The sequence below is a fragment of the Pelobates fuscus genome, chromosome 5 (genome assembly GCF_036172605.1).
Source record: "Pelobates fuscus isolate aPelFus1 chromosome 5, aPelFus1.pri, whole genome shotgun sequence".
NCBI classification, from domain to species: Eukaryota; Metazoa; Chordata; class Amphibia; order Anura; family Pelobatidae; genus Pelobates; species Pelobates fuscus.
The window spans coordinates 194555510-194575148 of NC_086321.1; the positions used below are offsets into that span (position 1 = coordinate 194555510).

The window sequence follows — 19639 nt, forward strand, 5'->3', positions numbered from 1 at the left end:
TATCATTAGAAACCTGGGTCTCCCCTCTGTCAGTTGGGGTCATTTATAATGTCCACAGACTGACAGCTGAGCTGCATGCAGAGCTCAAAGTGAGATCGGCATGCAGCTGTTTAAATGGGGATTTAAATCCCCATAGAGCACAATGCAGTATGAGCAGGGTTAAATCCCTGCTCACACTAGGAAACCCAGGTATCATTAGAAACCTGGGTGTCCCCTCTGTCAGCTGGGGCCATTTTTAGTGGCCCCAGGTTTTTTGATGAGCTGCATGCAGAGCTCAAAGTGAGGTCGGCAAGCAGCTCTTTAAATTGGGATTTAAATCCCCATAGACAGCAATGTAGTGTGAGCAGGGTTAAATCCCTGCTCACACTAGGAAACCCAGGTATCATTAGAAACCTGGGGGTCCCCTCTGTCAGTTGGGGCAATTTTTAGTGGCCCCAGACTTTTTGATGAGCTGCATGCAGTGCTGAAAGTTAGCACTGCATGTAGCCATTTAAATCCACAAAGAACACTGCAGCTGAGCGATCAAGCTCAGCTACAGTCATACTCTCAAGTGATCTGGTGCTTGGGAGACCCCCAGGGTCTGAACAAACCCTGGAGGATCACCCTCTATGCCCAAATGCCATTCTGATCAGTGCTGGGCATTTTTAGTTGCCCAGCACAGATCGCATTGCATTGGGAATAATGTCTTCAATGTAAGAGATGGGAGACTGCAATACTGAAAATAGCCAGTAGATGGCAGCAACATACCACTGTGTTTTAGTTTAAAATCCCTTTACTGGGGGGCGGAGCCTGGCAGCCATCCTGTACAGACGCCATCTAAACTTGCTCTCCCATAACCAGGAACAATCCGTTGATTATCCCCAACACCAAGCACCATCCAGCAGAGAAAAATAGCCAGTGTTGATCAGCGTTCCCTACCGCATCGATTGATGCCTTTTTTCCAACCACCCAAGCAGCATAGGCAACGGCGCAAATCCGCGGCCTACCGCGGATCGCCAATCCAGGGCCTGGAGGCCTATCTTGACGGAAGCCTACTCGGGTACCAAGCACCCAACTTGAACCCGGATACCACGAGTATGGGCCGCCGATCAAACAAACCCACGGCAAGCGCGACCACACAAGCCAGGGACATTGGCGAGATGTGGCTCCGACCGGCGCAAACCGAAACGGCGCGCACCACACACCGCTCGCCTATCAGGCAAACATCCGAACCTGACCGCGAGGAGCCGACTACAAATATGACTCCCCCGGCAGACTGCATACTGCCACACGAGGCCCAGGATGACTTGGCCCCCACGACTAAAGGCGACCTGAAAACACTCTGGACCAACATACAACAACTGCTGGCGGCTGATGTCGCTATGGTCAAAAAGGACATACAATCAGTCACGGAGAGAGTGGGTACAGTGGAAGCTGATCTCACCACCATCCATGACACAGTGTCCACCCTCCAGGAATCGATGCAACGCCTACAGGCAGAACAGCATGTACTCGCCGGCCAAATTATGTCATTGGAAGACAAACAACGCCGGAATCACATCAAAATCCGGGGCATCCCAAACGCAGTCACGACTGAGGAACTGCCGCAGTATGTAAGGCGACTACTCACAACACTGCTAGCCACAAAAAAAATAACCCCGGACGGGATTTACAGAGTGACCAGCTCTACCCGCATACCACCCAACATGCCTAGGGATGTTATCCTGCGCCTGGCGACAACATCAGACAAAATTCAAACAATGAACGCAATAAAAGGCAAAACTCCTCTGGCCTTTGAGGGCTCTCAGCTCTCCTTTTTCCAGGATGTCACAAGAGCCACACTATTAAGGCGAAAGACATTCGACCCTGTGACAATGACCCTGCGGAAGGCCGGCATCGCTTACAGGTGGGGAAACACGGGCGCACTACTTGTCCACCACAACGGGACAGCACACCACCTCACAACCCCAACCGGAGCACCCACCTTCCTGCGGGCACTGGGACTACAACCCCCACAACTCACCTCCATGACCGCGAGCCAACCAGACAGCTGGGAGCAGGACGACGGCTCCATCCACGACCAGCAAACAACCAAGTCACCGACGCCTACCACCTGACCCCGAACAGGGACTGAAACCAGGGGCACTATTTATTGCAGTGCGGGGACTGCACATGTGAGGACCTGATACCCGTGAGAGAGAAGGGGCAACCCCCACTAACCACTCACACCCGTGACTATGTCCCCATATCAATGACACCTCTGCGTCTCCCTGGGTTTCCTCACATTATTTTCTCTAGTTCTCATCTTTTTTTTTCATGTTTTTCATGTTTTGTTGTACTGTATATGAGCCTCAGCACTCCCATGCTTTTATTTTTTCGTTACCTAAAATGTTAATTCATATGTAAAGGTTGGGTGCGATATTATCCTCTCCGCACATGTCACTGAGGCACACTTATACTACAACCACACAATAGAAAGATTGCAGGCGCTTACTGTTTAACCTCGCCACTCCGCCCACCCCCCGTCATCCCCAGGGTTACAGGGGACACACAAGATGCCGCACAAGGTACATAGCATTCCGGAACCACTGCCACACTAGACAGATCACAAAAATCCACTGAGTTCCACTAGCGAGTACACACAGGCATCCAAACCCACATACCTGCACTACCCTGAAATACAGTCACATCACTCACATACCTGGAGTATCCCAAGGGGAGTACAAATGCACACTACGAGACCAACCACAACCCTATCCACCCTGGGCATGTCAATAAACCTTTTTGCTAAAAGAAAATGTGCTTAAAAATTGAAATATGATCGTTAATACATGTACCTGCTTGCTCCTATCTTACAATTATTTTACAACTATGCTCTGAACTGTATCCTGTAAATATGCAATACCAAGCACAATAAATAAAGAATTAAAAAAAAAAAATCCCTTTACTAATATCAGCACTGATATTAGTAGAGGGAAACCTTTGGGATTAAGATTAAATTAAGGATTACAATTAAGGATTATTATTCGGTTTAGCATAAGTACTAGATTTATTATCAGGTTTATGTTTGAGATTAGGTTTATAATTAATTGTAGTATTGGGATTATGTTTCAGATTAGGATTCAGATTATGGTTCAGATTATGGTTCAGATTAGGATTAGGGTCAGCACGGGCATCCCTTGCTGAATATAGCAAGGGAATTCCTCGGCTGACACCAGCAGGGGGAATCATTTTAACACTATTGCTAAAGGTAGGATTGAGATTTGGATTAAGGTTATAATTAGGGTTACACATGGGATTACGTTATGGGTTAGGATTGTGGTAATGGTTTATTATTAGATTGAGGGTTAGATTTAGGATTAGGATTTGGTTTAGAATTAGGGCTTGGTTTGGGATTAGAGATTTAGATTAATATTAAGATCGCTACTTTCCAAAGATATGGGGTATGCATATGGGGTATATTTGTACTGAGAAGATGTTGCTGAGTACAGCTAAGATAATTTTATGACAGTGGGAAACAGGATATTTAAAAAATATTCATCAGAAATACTATGTGTATGTAAAAATGTTAAAATAAAAATGAATACCACAAACTTTGAAACAAAATGGTAACAAAATGTCACTTCAATAAAGCTTATAATATTTTATTTGAGGGTCCCCATGTTGTCCACTTTTGTAAATGGTATGCATTGGTGGCGTTATTTAAATATATGAGCGACTAAAATGCCCCAAAATGAAACAATGACCATTCGTCAATTTGTCATTTAAAAAAAACTGTAATGGGCCGGGTATGATTTTAGCCCTGTATTTTTTCACAAAAACCTGGCTATGGTGTACAAAGGGGGTAATTTTGTACTCAGGAAATATAGCTGAGAATAATTTTGTGATTTAATTTACAGTAACATATATCAAGTTTCCAAAATTAACTACTAAAATACAACATGTGTGTATAAAAATGCAAAAATAAAACAATATGATAACATTTGAAAGTAATTGGTGCTAACATAACTGTATAATAAAGCTCAAAATATACCATATGACATAGCCCGTGGTGTCTACTTTCACAAATGGTATGCATTTATGGAGTAATTCTAACTGTCAAACTGTTACAATGCCCTAAAATGTGATATAGACACACCAAATCCATTTATCAAAATTCTAATTGTAAAAACTGTAATGGTCAGGACTCGTTTAAGGCACTGTAGCTTCACAGGATAGTGTCGAAGACATACATTGGGGGTATTGTTTTATTCAGAAGAGTTTGCTGAGCATAATTATGGGGGTTTTGATCACAGTGGCACATACCAGACTTGAAAAATTACCCCCAAAAATGTAATGTGTATGTAAAAAATGCAAAAAAAATATTTTACCACAAAGTTTGACATAAACTGGTAAAAAAAAATGGCATCACGCTAAGGCACAATATATACCATATGAGATACACTGTAGTGTCTACTTTCACCAATGGTAGGTCATTGAGGGATAAATTCAACAGTTAAACTGCTACAATGCCCCAAAATGAGACTTGCTCCATCAAATTCATCTATCAAAATTATCACTGTGAAAACTGAAATGGTCAGGTCTCTTTTATGGCACTATAACTTCACAGGATAGTGGCAAGGACATAGATTGGGGGTATCATTTTACTATGTTGATATGGCTGAAAACAATATTGGGTTTTCTACAGCAGTAGTATATATCAACTTTATGAAATACACATTAAAAATCCTTGTTTTATGTGTGTATGTTAGAAATCTGAAAAAAACAATTTTACTACACGATTTAGCAGAGATTGGCAGCGAAATGGCTACGTAAAAAGTGTCAGAATACCCTTTGGTAAATAGCCTGTGATGTGTGCTTTATATAAATATATACTTTTGTGCAGCAATTTTGCTTTCTGTGATGGCTATTAAGCTTACAAGACAAACATGCCAAATTCTAAAATTGCTCCACATTAAAAAAAGTTTTTACTCCTTGTATTTTGTGACCTGTAACTTTCAAAATAAGCTGAAATCCTAGACATATTATGTACTCTGAAAATCAGAACAACTAATTGAATATTTTTTAAATTACTTTCCTTAAGCTGCACTTATTATACACACGTTATTATTGCCTAAACTGTGAAAAAAAACAATTTATTTCATTTTTTTTTTTCATTTTTTTGGATATTTTTAATAATAAATAAGAATTTATATATGTATATGTCACATCAGATTAAAGCCCTTTTTGTCCTTTAAAAAACGATATATAACATGTGTTGGTGTAATAAATAAGAAAAATGCAAACAGAGGTTGAACACAAACAGCAAAAAATGCTTGTGTCCTTAAGGGTAAGTCCAGTTTTTGAAGCTGCGTCCTTAAGGGGTTAAGGAACCCAGCCATAAAACTTTGATCAGAGTTAGGTGATACCTGCATTCAATATGCTGGAGACTCAAATTTGCATAAATTATGGGAGTTAAATGAGTTACAGTAAATATTGTCTTTATGATAGGTGCTTAAAACACTCCTTGCCTACAACTAGACCCTAATCCCACTGTAATTATTCAGAACAACTAAAAGTAAACTGGCATACTAAAAATTTATTTACTGGCAACAGTCCACCCTAGAAATCTCAGCCAATCACTGTGGTTAATATCAAAACATTCTGAAATAGTATGATATATATAAGGAAAATTCCAGCATTCAATGGTGGAGTGTTGCTGAGTGTTACATTCTCACTTTTCCCCCAGTACCTATAAAATAAAACCTTATTCCTAATGCTATAGTGTTCTACTCCCTATTTAGATTCAGGGACTCCTAACTGAAAAGTGTTTTATTCACCCTTTTTTCCGGGCCTGAGACTCACTCTCCTGGCCTCGCAGGCAGTGGTCTCTTTGTCTTCTCATCCTATACAATGCTTCTCAGAGAAGCATTTTGGGACAAGAAGTGAGCAGTGAGCAATGGCTCATCCAATCAAATGTTTTTTAAAGGAAAGCACTGGATCCAATGCTTCCCCATGATCAGCATTAGAGAACGCTTGTAATACTTGAAGACTTTGAATGTCACATAACCAAGTCTGCTCGGATATTGCAGTAGAAGTGGAGATTTATTTTTAGTCCTGCAATGTATATACAAAATGTTAATGTAGTAACACAGCTACAGGGTCACCATACCCAGACCATTGCACTGAGATCAAGTGGTCTGGGTGGCTATAGTGGTGCTTTAACTCTTAAAGCACTTCAGCAAGCTGAAAAACCTCAGGGATTTGGAGTATTTTTTTTTTAACAAAAGGATGGTGGCAAGACACTTAAGGAAACCTGCCATATTGCTTAAAAAGACCATTTAAAGTTGAGCAACAGAGGAAACTCACAGGTCCTTAAATGGTAAATGACTTGTCACCCCAAGAAATATGAGGAAAAATAAGAGGAAAATGCCCATGGCCTCCTCTCTTATAAAGATTGCTTAAAAATAAACCACATGCTACAGTGTGCACATCACACTGCATTTAGACTAACAAGCCATTTTATCCCAATATTACCATTAATATAAAGTTCCATTATTTTTGTCTATAGTATTTCAGTGTTCCCATATGTTACAATAGTACCCTGGGCGGGCATCTCCCACCAGCACTACTGATGCCCAGGGCTTGTCATTTCTATCAGTAAATGGTTAGTATTACGCTGTGTATATTACATGGACGTTATTGGATTAAGTACAGAACCGATACGGTCAGCTGATTGATCAGTAGCATGCCGTGTGTTGTACTGTCTACCTACTAGCCAACTATCGCGATCTGGATCTGGACTGACAGCTGCACCGGCTCTTCCGTGTGTCGCTGCATGAAGGCTTTAAACCAATACGCGTGCGCAGTGGGGCGGCATTGACGCAGGCGCGGTTAGTAAGGGGAGGCAGGGCAGGTCGCGCATGCGCAGAGTCTTTAATAGAGCTAAAGCTTACGCTCCCTAATTGGGATATATGTGAGTCGCTCTACGGCGGCGCTCATTGGATTCTATCTGCGCGTGGGTTTTACAGGAGTGTGAGTGGTGTCTGCTGGCGTTTTAGCAATTAGATATGTTTCTCTGAATGTTGTGGACTTTAATGTGCTTACACTGTTTTATGATATCTGATAGCGTTATATACTAACTTCCAAAAGCATGCAGTCCAATCCGGATCATCACTGAGCATCATTAACGCCAACACCCAGGGCAGGTGGAAGGATTTTTAGCTACATGTGCCTTTACCTGTGTCTCTTACCCTTCCTATTTAATTGTCCTTTGTTTTTGTTTTTTAATTCTTTATTTTTGTTGACAGGAAATAAAGCGCATACATCGAGAACATCACATAATGCACATCCATTGACATATATACAGCCTACAGGGTGCAGTAGTTCGACCTGTGTGTAGTGATTGCCTAAGAATCACCACTTATGTCCTTTAACAATATTGTATGCCTGTCAGTATTCCTCGGTATGTCCAGCTACTGGCTGTCAACTTTAGTTTTAAAGGGTTACGAACGAGAAACTCAAAGAAAAGTAGTAACACCTGTACCAATGTCAATGGACAGTGACATGTATGATGCAGGAGTGCACCTGCTCCTAGGGGGAGTGCTTCTATTTCGGTAAGGTGGTGTGTATAGGCTAAGGTGATAGGCCTGCAGCGGAATGCTATCGTGGGTTTATTGCTCTCCATCTGCCGGAGGGGCCATGGGGTCCCCTGCCGCAGACAGCAGTATGCGCTCCCACCTAATGCCGGTATCCGGCGGGGCCCCCCAAGGGCCGTGGTGTATGTCCCGCTAGGCACCCCTATGTCAGGAGTTCTGTCCTGTTTGTATCTCTCCTTACTCCCATTACCAGAGGGAGATAGAGAGGGAGGAGTAGGGTGGGGGAGGGGGGAGTGGGGGGAGGCGAGGAGCAATGTCCCGCTGCTTACCTATCATACAGTCCCTATGTCCGCTAGGCAAGTCAGCGCAGGGGGCTATCCTCCCAAGGTGCCCATATTTTCTGGAAGCGTTTTTGCGTTCCTCGAACTCTTGCTGTCAGATCGTCCATCAAGTATACTTCCCTAATTCTATTAATGACTCCATTAATCGGTGGTGTGGATTGTTTAAGCCAATCCGCCGCTACTGCTCTCCTGGCTGCCAAAGTTATCTTATGAATAAGTGCTTGTTCGTGTCTAGTCCACCCGTCTATTGTTCTGCTAAGTAGGTATACCCATGGGTCTAGGGGGGGGAGCTCTGTTCAGTACCTGGGCTAGTAGATCTCTAATTTGTTGCCAGAATCTTGCGATCAGGGGGCATTCCCACCACATGTGGATATATGTCCCTTTTACCCCGCACCCTCTCCAACATACATCGGTAGGGATCTTGTTCATACGATATAGTTGGACAGGAGTTGTGTACCAGCGGAGCATCGTCTTAATTGCTTGCTCCTGTAGCGTTACACATATACAGAGGATTTATGGTTGGCCTCCCATATTTCCTGCCACTCTATCCCTTCCAGCTGCTCCCCCAGGTCCCTCTCCCATTGTTCCGTGTATGCTCACTCTCCCCCTTCCCTAGTTGCCGAGCAGAGGTGGGCGTACAGCCGGGTAATCAGACCCGTAGGCATTTGGTCCTGGATGCAAATTTGTTCGTAGAATGTCATGGGTTTTTGAGCCGCCTCCCTGACCCAGGGCCTTTTTACAAGATCTTTTATTTGGAGGTATCTAAAAAAATCGGCGGGAGTGAGATGGCCTCTTTGTTGCAAAGCGTCAAATGTCACTATCTCTGAATCCTGCACCAGCTGGTGTATGCGTTGCAAGCCTATTCTTTCTAGATTTCTGAAATTACGTGCTGCCATGCCCGGTGGGAATGCTCTATTTCGTAGGTACGGCATCAGAGGGGATGGGGTGGATGCCAACCCGTATCTCTGTTGAGCTCTATCCCAGAGATGCATAGAGCCTTTGGTTTGTTTTTAACCCCTTAAGGACACAGCTTCAGAAGCTTGTCTTCCACTTAAGACAGAGACATTTTTTTTTGCTGTTTGTGTTCAAACGCAATTTGCATCTCTCATTTATTGCACCAACACATATTATACATTGTTTTTTAGAGGACAAACAGGGCTTTAATTTGATGTCACATATACATAGATACTTTCACATTACTTTATATAAAAATGACAAAAAAATTGAAAAAACAAAATCCCCAAAAATAAATATTTTCACAGGTTTGGCAATAATAGCGTGTGCATAATATGTCCAGCTTAGAAAAAGTAATTCAAAATAAATGCATTTACGTGTCTTGATTTATAGAGTACATCATATGTATAGGATTACAGCTTATTTTGAAAGCTACAGGTCACAAAATACAAGGACTAAAATAAAATTTAAATTTGCAACAATTTTAGAATTTGGTATGTTTGTCTTGTAGGTTTAGTAGCCATCACAGAAAACAAAATTGCCACACAAAAAGTATATATTTATATAAAGTAGACATCAAAGGCGATTTACCTAAGGTTAGTTTGACACTTTTTACGTAGACATTTCATCGCAAATCTCTGCTAAATATTGGAGTAAAATTTTGTTTTTTCTTTATTTTGGCATATACACATAGAACAAGGATTTTGTAATGTGTATTTCTTAAAGCTGGTGTGTGCTATTCCTGTAAAGATATATTATGTTCAGCTACATCTGCTGAGTATAACGATACCCCCATTGTATGCCTTTGACACTTTTCTGTAAAGCTACAGTGCCATATAAGAGACATACAGTGCCATATCAGTTCCTATAGTTAGAATTTTCGTAGATAGATTTGACCGGCCTGTGTCTCATTTTAGGGTATTATAGCAGTGTGACTGTTTAAATAACCCAACAAAGGGCTTTCATTTGATAAAGCAGACACCCCAGGGTATCTTATATGGTGTATATTGTGTCACGATTCGGGGAACCCAACACGCTAACACACACACAGACACACACACAGAAAGTGTGCAGTACCGGTCCTTAGAGTGGCCGGGTTGAGCACACACAGAATAGTCAGGAGACAAGCCGAGTAAAGGGAACCAGAAAACAGAATAACGAGAAACAAGCCGAGGTCAAAGGGTAGGAGAAAGTCACAAAGTCAGTATAACAAGCCAGAGAGTACGTAACTAGAAAGCATACGTTCAGAATCAATACTATAAAGCAAAGACCACAACAGGGCAGGGAGGAACAGGAAAGGTAAGTATTTAAACCAGAAGGTTAATTCTGATTGGCTAATTTCCAATCAGAATTAACAATCACACGTGGGAGATATCTAAACCTCCCACTGTGATTGAGGCACTGTGCCTTTAACGCCGGGTCAGGTGACTGACCCCGGCGTGTAACAAATTGGGCGGTCTCCCAGCGTGCAGCGTCATGCATGCTGCCGCTGGGGGACCCGGAAGAAGACGCGGGCGGCACCCGTGGCTGGCAGGATGCCGCCAGCTGAACACATGGCAGGAAGGGGACCGCGGACGGCTGGAGGGTGAGTGCCGCGAGCGGACTGCAGCCTCCCCTCGCAGCCGCCCGCGGGATCCTGACATATTGTGCCTTAGCTTGTCACCATTTTTTCACTAATTTATGTCAATGTTTGTAGTGGGGGAGGGGTGGGTGTATGGCATTTTTGCCGAGTGTTTCTTACATGTAATATGTACCACTGTCATAAAAATCACCAAATTATACTCAGTTACACCTTCTGAGTAAAACAATATTCCCAATGTATGACCTAGACACTATTTTGTGAAGTTACAGTGCTGTAAATGAGACGTGACAAGTTTAGGTTTTTAAGTGTGAATTTTCATGGTGGGTTTTGATGCGTCCGTGTCCCACTTTGGAGCACTTGAGCAGGCTATATAATCCAAATACCCCATAAAGCCATACCATTTCTTAAAGAAGACATCCCAGGGTATTTCAAAAGGCAAATTTTCAACCTTAGCGCGGGATCATTTTTCCGCTAGCTTGTACCAAGTGTAGTGGTAATAAGCGTTTTTTTTCTGCCTTTTTGACACACAAAGTGAGTTTGCAAACCTTACAGGGAGTGCAGAATTATTAGGCAAATGAGTATTTTGACCACATCATCCTCTTTATACATGTTGTCTTACTCCAAGCTGTATAGGCTCGAAAGCCTACTACCAATTAAGCATATTAGGTGATGTGCATCTCTGTAATGAGAAGGGGTGTGGTGACATCAACACCCTATATCAGGTGTGTATAATTATTAGGCAACTTCCTTTCCTTTGGCAAAATGGGTCAAAAGAGGGACTTGACAGGCTCAGAAAAGTCAAAAATAGTGAGATATCTTGCAGAGGGATGCAGCACTCTTAAAATTGCAAAGCTTTTGAAGCGTGATCATCGAACAATCAAGCGTTTCATTCAAAATAGTCAACAGGGTCGCAAGAAGCGTGTGGGATAACCAAGGTGCAAAATAACTGCCCATGAACTGAGAAAAGTCAAGCGTGCAGCAGCCAAGATGCCACTTGCCACCAGTTTGGCCATATTTCAGAGCTGCAACATCACTGGAGTGCCCAAAAGCACAAGGTGTGCAATACTCAGAGACATGGCCAAGGTAAGAAAACCTGAAAGACGACCACCACTGAACAAGACACACAAGCTGAAACGTCAAGACTGGGCCAAGAAATATCTCAAGACTGATTTTTCTAAGGTTTTATGGACTGATGAAATGAGAGTGAGTCTTGATGGGCCAGATGGATGGGCCTGTGGCTGGATTGGTAAAGGGCAGAGAGCTCCAGTCCGACTCAGACGCCAGCAAGGTGGAGGTGGAGTACTGGTTTGGGCTGGTATCATCAAAGATGAGCTTGTGGGGCCTTTTCGGGTTGAGGATGGAGTCAAGCTCAACTCCCAGTCCTACTGCCAGTTTCTGGAAGACACCTTCTTCAAGCAGTGGTACAGGAAGAAGTCTGCATCCTTCAAGAAAAACATGATTTTCATGCAGGACAATGCTCCATCACACGCGTCCAAGTACTCCACAGCGTGGCTGGCAAGAAAGGGTATAAAAGAAGAAAATCTAATGACATGGCCTCCTTGTTCACCTGATCTGAACCCCATTGAGAACCTGTGGTCCATCATCAAATGTGAGATTTACAAGGAGGGAAAACAGTACACCTCTCTGAACAGTGTCTGGGAGGCTGTGGTTGCTGCTGCACGCAATGTTGATGGTGAACAGATCAAAACACTGACAGAATCCATGGATGGCAGGCTTTTGAGTGTCCTTGCAAAGAAAGGTGGCTATATTGGTCACTGATTTGTTTTTGTTATGTTTTTGAATGTCAGAAATGTATATTTGTGAATGTTGAGATGTTATATTGGTTTCACTGGTAAAAATAAATAATTGAAATGGGTATATATTTGTTTTTGTTAAGTTGCCTAATAATTATGCACAGTAATAGTCACCTGCACACACAGATATCCCCCTAAAATAGCTATAACTAAAAACAAACTAAAAACTACTTCCAAAAATATTCAGCTTTGATATTAATGAGTTTTTTGGGTTCATTGAGAACATGGTTGTTGTTCAATAATAAAATTAATCCTCAAAAATACAACTTGCCTAATAATTCTGCACTCCCTGTATGTGTGCTACGACTGTGTAATACTTCATATGTTGCTCAGCTATGTCGTCTGAGTACAGCAATACCCACGTATGTACCTCTGCCAGGTATATGTGGATGTTGAAGGGGCACATTTGAGGCACAGCCATTCAGTTTTTTTCTAACTTTGAAGTGTTACGATGTGTCCATGTTCCATTTCGGAGTAGTTTGGATGGTTGGTTAGTGAAACGTCCCCACAAACACATACTATTTATTAAAGAATACACCCTGGGGTAATTCAAAAGGTGTATTTTGAACCTTAGCGTGGGATAATTTTTTCTCTAGTTTGTTCCAGGTGTAGTAATGAGCATTTTTAAATATATTTTTTTACTTTTTAAAAGTAGTTTTTAAACTTTTTTTGGCTTATTAATTTATCTTAACTTTCTTTAAACTTTTTTTTTATAGATTAAAATTTTTTATAAGCTTTTTTTTTTACCGTTAACCCCTAATTAGCAGTAAGCAGCACTAACCGTAAATTCCCCAATTTCCCATAACTCCCACCCACCCCAGCTAGCAAAATATATCATTTTAAAATAGTTTAATTAAATAAATTGAACCACTGAGGGTTAAAAAAAAAAAAAAAAGTTAACCCTAAGGGGTAAAAAAAAAAATCTGATCACAGTATAATACTGTGATCTGTATTTTGATCACAGTAGGTAGTGATCAACTGGCAGGGAAGGGGTTAATTTTTATTAGGATTGGGTAAAGGAGGGTGGGATTTTTTTACTTTTTTTTTATGTTATTAAAACATTTTTTAAACCTTTTATTTTTTAATGTTAACCCCTAGCTAGCCTAACATCAAATTCCCCAATTCCCCACTAACTTCCACCCACCCCAACTAGCTAAATATATATTTTTTATATATTTAAATTAATAAAATTAACCCCTGAGGGTTACAAAAAAATAAAAGCTGACCCTCAGGGGTCAATTGGCACGGAAGGGTTTAATTTTATTATAGAAGGGGGAGGGGGGGGCTAATTTAACTTAAAAAAAAAAATTACACAGGGGAAGTGAAGCTGATCAGCTCTGATCCGTCAACCTGCACTTCACACAGAACCCGGAAGCGCAGTGAGGCGGATCGTAAGTCCCTGCAGCACATGTGCTCGCTCTGACCGCCTGTCAAAGCGATCACTGCTGCAAGGGCAAAACGATTGGGTGCTTCCGGCTTGCCTCTAATACAATTAACCCTGCGATTGCGGCGATCTGGGGTTAACTTTACCGCATGACGGACCCGGTCCCTCATTCGGCGGGAAGGGGTTAATCACTTAGTGTTTTCCCCTTTTGCATGTTGTTTCCTTTTCAAGTGTATTTTTACCCATCTCTCTTATGTTTCTTGTCTTATATTCATTCAATGTTGTTTCTTATTCGCTTTCTGAATGTCTAACTCCCCTTTAGTGTATGTTATCCCCCTTTTGCACATTTAGTGTATCAAATCCCACCTTTTTTGTATTACACCTCATTTTCAAGTAACTTATTCCCCCTTTTTGTCTCTTTCACGCCACTTTTAGTGTATTTTGCAACCCACTTTGTGTGTCTTTTACTCTCAACCGCCTAGTTTGTACTTACACCCCTGCACCTTGTGTCTCTTAAAGTGGCACTGTCATTCTTCACCGAAAAATTAGTACGTATTTCATAAAGATGAAATCTTTATGAAATATTACTTTTGACTGTGTTGAAATTTCACTGAAATTCCAACCCAGGCAAGATATATGCAGAGATAAAATATGTCTGTAATATCTCTGTATTTCTTCCCCACCTGACTTTCTTAGATTTAGGGCAGAGTCTAAGTGTCAATCCCAGCAGCTGTCACTCGTCATGGCTGCAGTCTACGGAGGATCTGCCATCCTAAAGGGGTTAAAAGACAACAAGTGCTGAGGGGCGGAGCTAAGCGGCCATGCTGAGCGGTCGCACTGGACATGGAGAAGGGAGACCTAGCCCTATAGAGCCAAGAGCCAAGCATCCCGACCGTAATCGGAGGCTCCTACCCGGGGATAGACCTGAGGCCTACCCAGATAAAGCAAGGGACTGCAGCCTCTCACCTGGAAGTCCCCCCCGGAATACATCTTCCCCCCCCCCCCCCGCCGGAGAGGGATATCCCGGCACCTAAAGTGACGACTAAAGCACAGAGGTGACTGTCCTCCTGAGCCAGCACGACACCAGCAATAGCCAGGTCTCTGGCAACCCTAAACCCTCTCGGGGACTTTGATCGTCTTTGTGCGAACTTCTGGTCACTGCTGAGCGATCGCGGAATGGCTTACCATCTGGCAGTGAAATTAGTGTCCAAATGGATCTGTCCAACGACCAGGCGGCGCCATTACAGGCATCTCCTACTGTTATGGTACTTTTTAGCAGTAAACCAAAATGTTTAAATGTCTATCTGTTCCTGTCCGAATTAATAAAATAAATTGCGTATATACGCTGAAGTAATTAAGTCTGACACACAAGGTTCAGGTTAAAATAACTTCGAGAAAATTTATTGGCAAGTGATTAAAAAGCGGACGCGCAGGTCCTTTTAAGAGACATTTTACGTCATCATTGATTATTAGAATATCAGCAAATAAACATCATTAATTGGATTAATTGTTAAGTGTCGGGATTAGTGTCCTCCTATCAATATTATTAATTGGTTCAAAAAACTAAGTGGTTAGTCCCGTGTCCACCCACCAAGAGGTGGGATTGTTCTGGACACGGGTGGGGGACAAGGGGTCTTGAGCGTCATTTTACACGGTCGGTGATCTCAGGCCTCGTGGCCAGGTGCAAGGTCTCTTATGAATAGAACATTTCATTACTACTGTGTTCTCATGGCCTTCAAACTATACTATGTTGCAAATCTTAAGGAAAAGTCAGCAATTCCTGTGTTAATCATGTCTTTATAGAAAATACAGTCTTTGTTCTATTGTATTAGATGTGCTGGGAAATTCTGTCATGTAAGGTAGTTTTAAAATGAACAAGTTAGGTTATGAGGACAAAATGGAGGATTGAAGAAGTCAGGTTAGGAGGACAAAATGGAGGATTGTCACGGTATAAAGTTAAAATGGAGTTAGTGCAATAATTGAATCCAAGAACAATAAGGTTTTTTAAATAATCCCACATCAGTCCCCCCTATGAAATGTTAGATTCTAAGAGATAAAACTTTATTAAGTTAGTACCAGGAAGACGTGTTAACCCAAAGGCACAGAAACCCCGTGGCCGCTAGCTAGGTGTTAATGCAAAGTGCAAGACTGTCCCTAGATCTGACCCTAATAGGCTAACTCATCCGTCAGTATGGCTCTCGAACACTTCACACCCACGGGTATCCCATGGCAGCTAACCCACCACTTCTCCACACGGGGCCTTTACCATTCACTGACAGATGCTGTCCCTGTGCTAGTCCCTTCCTAGAATTCCTGCACTTTATCAACAAAAGGGATTGTTTGCAGCGGCAGACAGGGTGAGTTGATGTCTTGGAGATCTTGGTCATCAACTTCGAGATGGGTGAAAGTGGGTGCCGCTTGGTCAACAGTCTTCATGAGGGATTTTCTCAGACATGGGAGGATACAACAAAAGAGAAGAGCAAAGATAAAAAGAAAAATTAGTATAGCCATACCAATATGCATTAAAGCCTTTTGCCATCCTGTCATCCAACCAAACCATCTTTCCCAGGGATCTTGTATCCCAGAATTCCTTTTCAACTCTATAGACAGGTCATTTAATTTCTCAATGGCTAATGTAACTTTACCATTAGGGCCTGTGTTTTCTGGGATATAGGTACAACATGTCAAGGTGTCGGGCAAAATTTTACAAACCCCTCCTTTTTCGGCTAAGATCATATCTAGGGCCATTCTATTCTGAAAAGCCATTTGGGATGTGGCCTGCAATTGTTCGGCCAATCCCTGGAGGGCGTCTCTAGTATAATTAACAAAACGCTGTTGATTATAATAAATGTAATTTATCCAATTTAAATTCTTGTTTGTGGTAACTATGGCAAAAAGTGATTCAAATCCTGCAGCAACTTCATCTCTTGCTTTAAATTCATTGGGCACCCCCCTAGGCACCCCAATAGCATCAATATAAACATGAGGATCAAAACTTCCTTTCACTGGGGCGTCACGCTTAACCTTAGTGTGCCTGGACTCATGGGTGACGAGGTGTGTGTCAGAGATGATATGTATAGGCATAATAGCTTTAGCCAAAGTACACTCCCCCCACCACTCCTTGTCCATTCTGGATCTCAGCTGTAAATCCCCACACAACCAGTAGATATCCCCTAATGACCTGGTGTGAAACTGCAACAAGTCCATAGAGACACTCCTGTAGGTAGCACAATACCCCTTAGAGAAGTTACCCAAGAATCTACCAATTCCATCATAATTAGCATAACAAGTGTAATTACCTTTATACACGGTAATACCGTCTGGGGGTTTGACATCCTTGGTTAGGAGAGGATACTCCTTTGTCCATGCAATACATATGGACCTGTTAAAATCATAGTGATAGGCAAAAAGGCTTAAAACACATTCCTCTATATCTACTGGCAGGATTAGAGGTACGGTACCCAGGTGAGGCCGGGCACCACCACACACATAGCATGCAGTCTTATTATGCTTATTAGCATTATATTTCATCCATTCTAACCATAAATTTACATCATTAAAACCTGTTTCAGCGGCCATGGTATCTTCGAAGGTGGGGTTAGCAATGGCCATCATGTCTTGAAAGGTCTGGATATGAGGTTTTAATGGGTTAGGGACCATATGGGTGGCCCCTTGCCACTCGGAAGAGTTGCACATATCTTTTAGGAATAAATGCCCTAATTTACGGTAGGAACCCTTTTTCCAATACATTCCCATCACATACTGGTCTGCATCCGTTGGGCTTGGATGCTCAATGTTAAGGATTAATTTCATTGGTGTACCTCCCCCAGGCTTTCTCAAAGTCATTCTCTGGAGAAGGGATCTACCTTGATCATCTACTTTAGATAAGGCACTTTTTGGTTTGTAACCCCAGGCAGGCCCGGCATTCCATCCCGCCGCCCCCCAATGATTACAATTGTGCCCCCATTGCTTGTCAACTACACAAACATACGGGTCTTTTGAATGAGGGATATCTCTGTAAATACTCTGGATTTGTGATGTGGGGAACGGGCATTCTACAATGTCACAATAGTCAAAGGTGTAAGTAGCCACATGGGTGCATGATGAATTATACCAGAAGGTATACCCACTAATATCTTTGGTGATGGCTACTTGTTGGGCCTTTATAAGGCTGATTAGGGAGAAGGTGTACCAGAGGTACATGCTTGTGCGGTATCTGCTTCCTCGGGGGCTGGAGATTTCTTGCAGTGGGAAGCGTGGATCCAATTTGGCCTGCCGGCCAGTTTGACAGAGGTTGCGGTAATCAGAAGAACTTGGAATGGACCGTCAAATCTTGGTTCCAGGGTATTTTTCCGCACAAACTTCTTGACCAGAACCCAATCTCCGGGAAGCAGGTTATGGGTACCTGTGTCCAAATCGGGATCTGGAATTGAAGAGAAAACTTGGGCATGTATTTTGTTCAAGGCACTTGCAAGTTCAGTTACATAATCTACTAAAACATCTGATTGGAGCTGTAACTGCTGCGGATAATAACAACCTAGTCTGGGTGCTGTCCCAAATAGAATTTCATATGGGGACAGTGAATGCTTCCCTCTAGGTGTGTGCCTAACACTAAATAAAGCTATTGACAGGCTTTCTGGCCAGGGCATCTTTGTTTCTTGCGACATTTTTAACATTCTGGCTTTTAGAGTGCCATTCATGCGCTCTACTTTACCACTACTTTGTGGGTGGTAAGGGGTGTGGAAGGCTAGGGTCACCCCTAGAGCAGTCCAAATTTCTTTAGTCACTGTTGCTGTGAAAGCTGGGCCTTGATCACTTTCAATGACTTCTGGGAGTCCAAACCTACATACTATCTCTGTAAGTAGGCGTCTTGCGGTTGTTTTTGCAGTGATATTGGCCACTGGGTAGGCCTCTGGCCATCCTGAGAACATGTCCACTATGACTAGTGCATATTCATGGGGCCCACTCTTGGGCATTTGGATGTGGTCAATTTGAATTCGCTGGAAGGGGTACATGGGCTTCGCCAGGTGTTTTGCAGGCACCTTGATTGGTCTTCCTGGATTGCATTTTGCACAAATGACACAGGCCTTACAGAAGCTGCTGATCAATGTTGTGATTCCGGGTGCTTCATAATACTTCTGTATGAGGGCGGCCATCAATTCCTTTGACAGGTGTGCAGGCCCATGTGCCCATTGGACAACTGCTGGATATAAATTTCTTGGAAGACAAAATTTGAAGTTGTTATAATATACTCCGTCCTTTTGGACGGCTCCTTTCTTTTTCCATTTTTGGATTTCTTCAGGAGTGACTGCAGCTTGCTGTTCTCGCAAAATTCGCAAATCAGTAGGAAGAGTTTGCAGAGCAAAAATAGGGACTTCTTCTTCTTCTTCTTCTTGTCCGGACACTTCTTCATCCACTTCCTGCAGATCCCTGGCTGCTAGCTTAGCAGCCTGATCAGCCAAATGGTTGCCCTTTGCTTCATCTGTATCCAATTTCCCATGGGCCTTTACCTTCAAAACGGCCACTTCTTCAGGGAGTAGGAGGGCATCCATTAGCTCCTTGATTGCAGTACTATGTTTGACTGGTGTACCGGCGGTGGTAAGAAATCCTCTTGTCTTCCAAATTAGGCCGAAGTCATGTGCCACACCCAGAGCATATCTTGAATCTGTATAGATGTTGGCACGTTTTCCTTCGGAAATTTTGCATGCTGAAGTCAGAGCCTGTAATTCAGCTTCTTGCGCAGACATTGCTGGCGGTAAGGATGATGATTTGATAACTTCGTCTGTTGTGGTTACGGCATATCCTGTATGATATCTTCCTTCTTCATCAGCATATCTTGAGCCGTCCACAAACAGGGTAAAATCTGGATTTTGTAATGGATTCTCATGCACAGTTGGTAGGTGTACTGTCTCCATTTTCATCTGTTCAAAACAGTCATGAGGTGTTTCGGGGTCATAATCATTCACTATGACCAGATCTTGAAATTCCTTTTCTAGGAAGTGGCGTGG

General features: G+C 42.5%; 1 protein-coding gene and 1 long non-coding RNA gene across 3 annotated transcripts in view; both read right to left on the bottom strand.

Moving 5' to 3' along the window:
* The window catches only part of RABGGTA (Rab geranylgeranyltransferase subunit alpha), a 34385-nt gene extending 27562 nt beyond the window's left edge, over positions 1 to 6823 (bottom strand). The window contains exon 1 of one of the 2 annotated variants that reach the window (XM_063457158.1): positions 6734 to 6823. The gene's annotated coding sequence lies outside the window, so the exon portion shown is untranslated. Of the gene's footprint in view, positions 1 to 6729 lie in introns of both variants that reach the window. The other variant, XM_063457159.1, reaches the window with a different exon arrangement.
* The window catches only part of LOC134611259 (uncharacterized), a 1028750-nt gene that overhangs the window by 281280 nt on the left and 727831 nt on the right, over positions 1 to 19639 (bottom strand). The gene's annotated exons all lie outside the window — the stretch shown is intronic.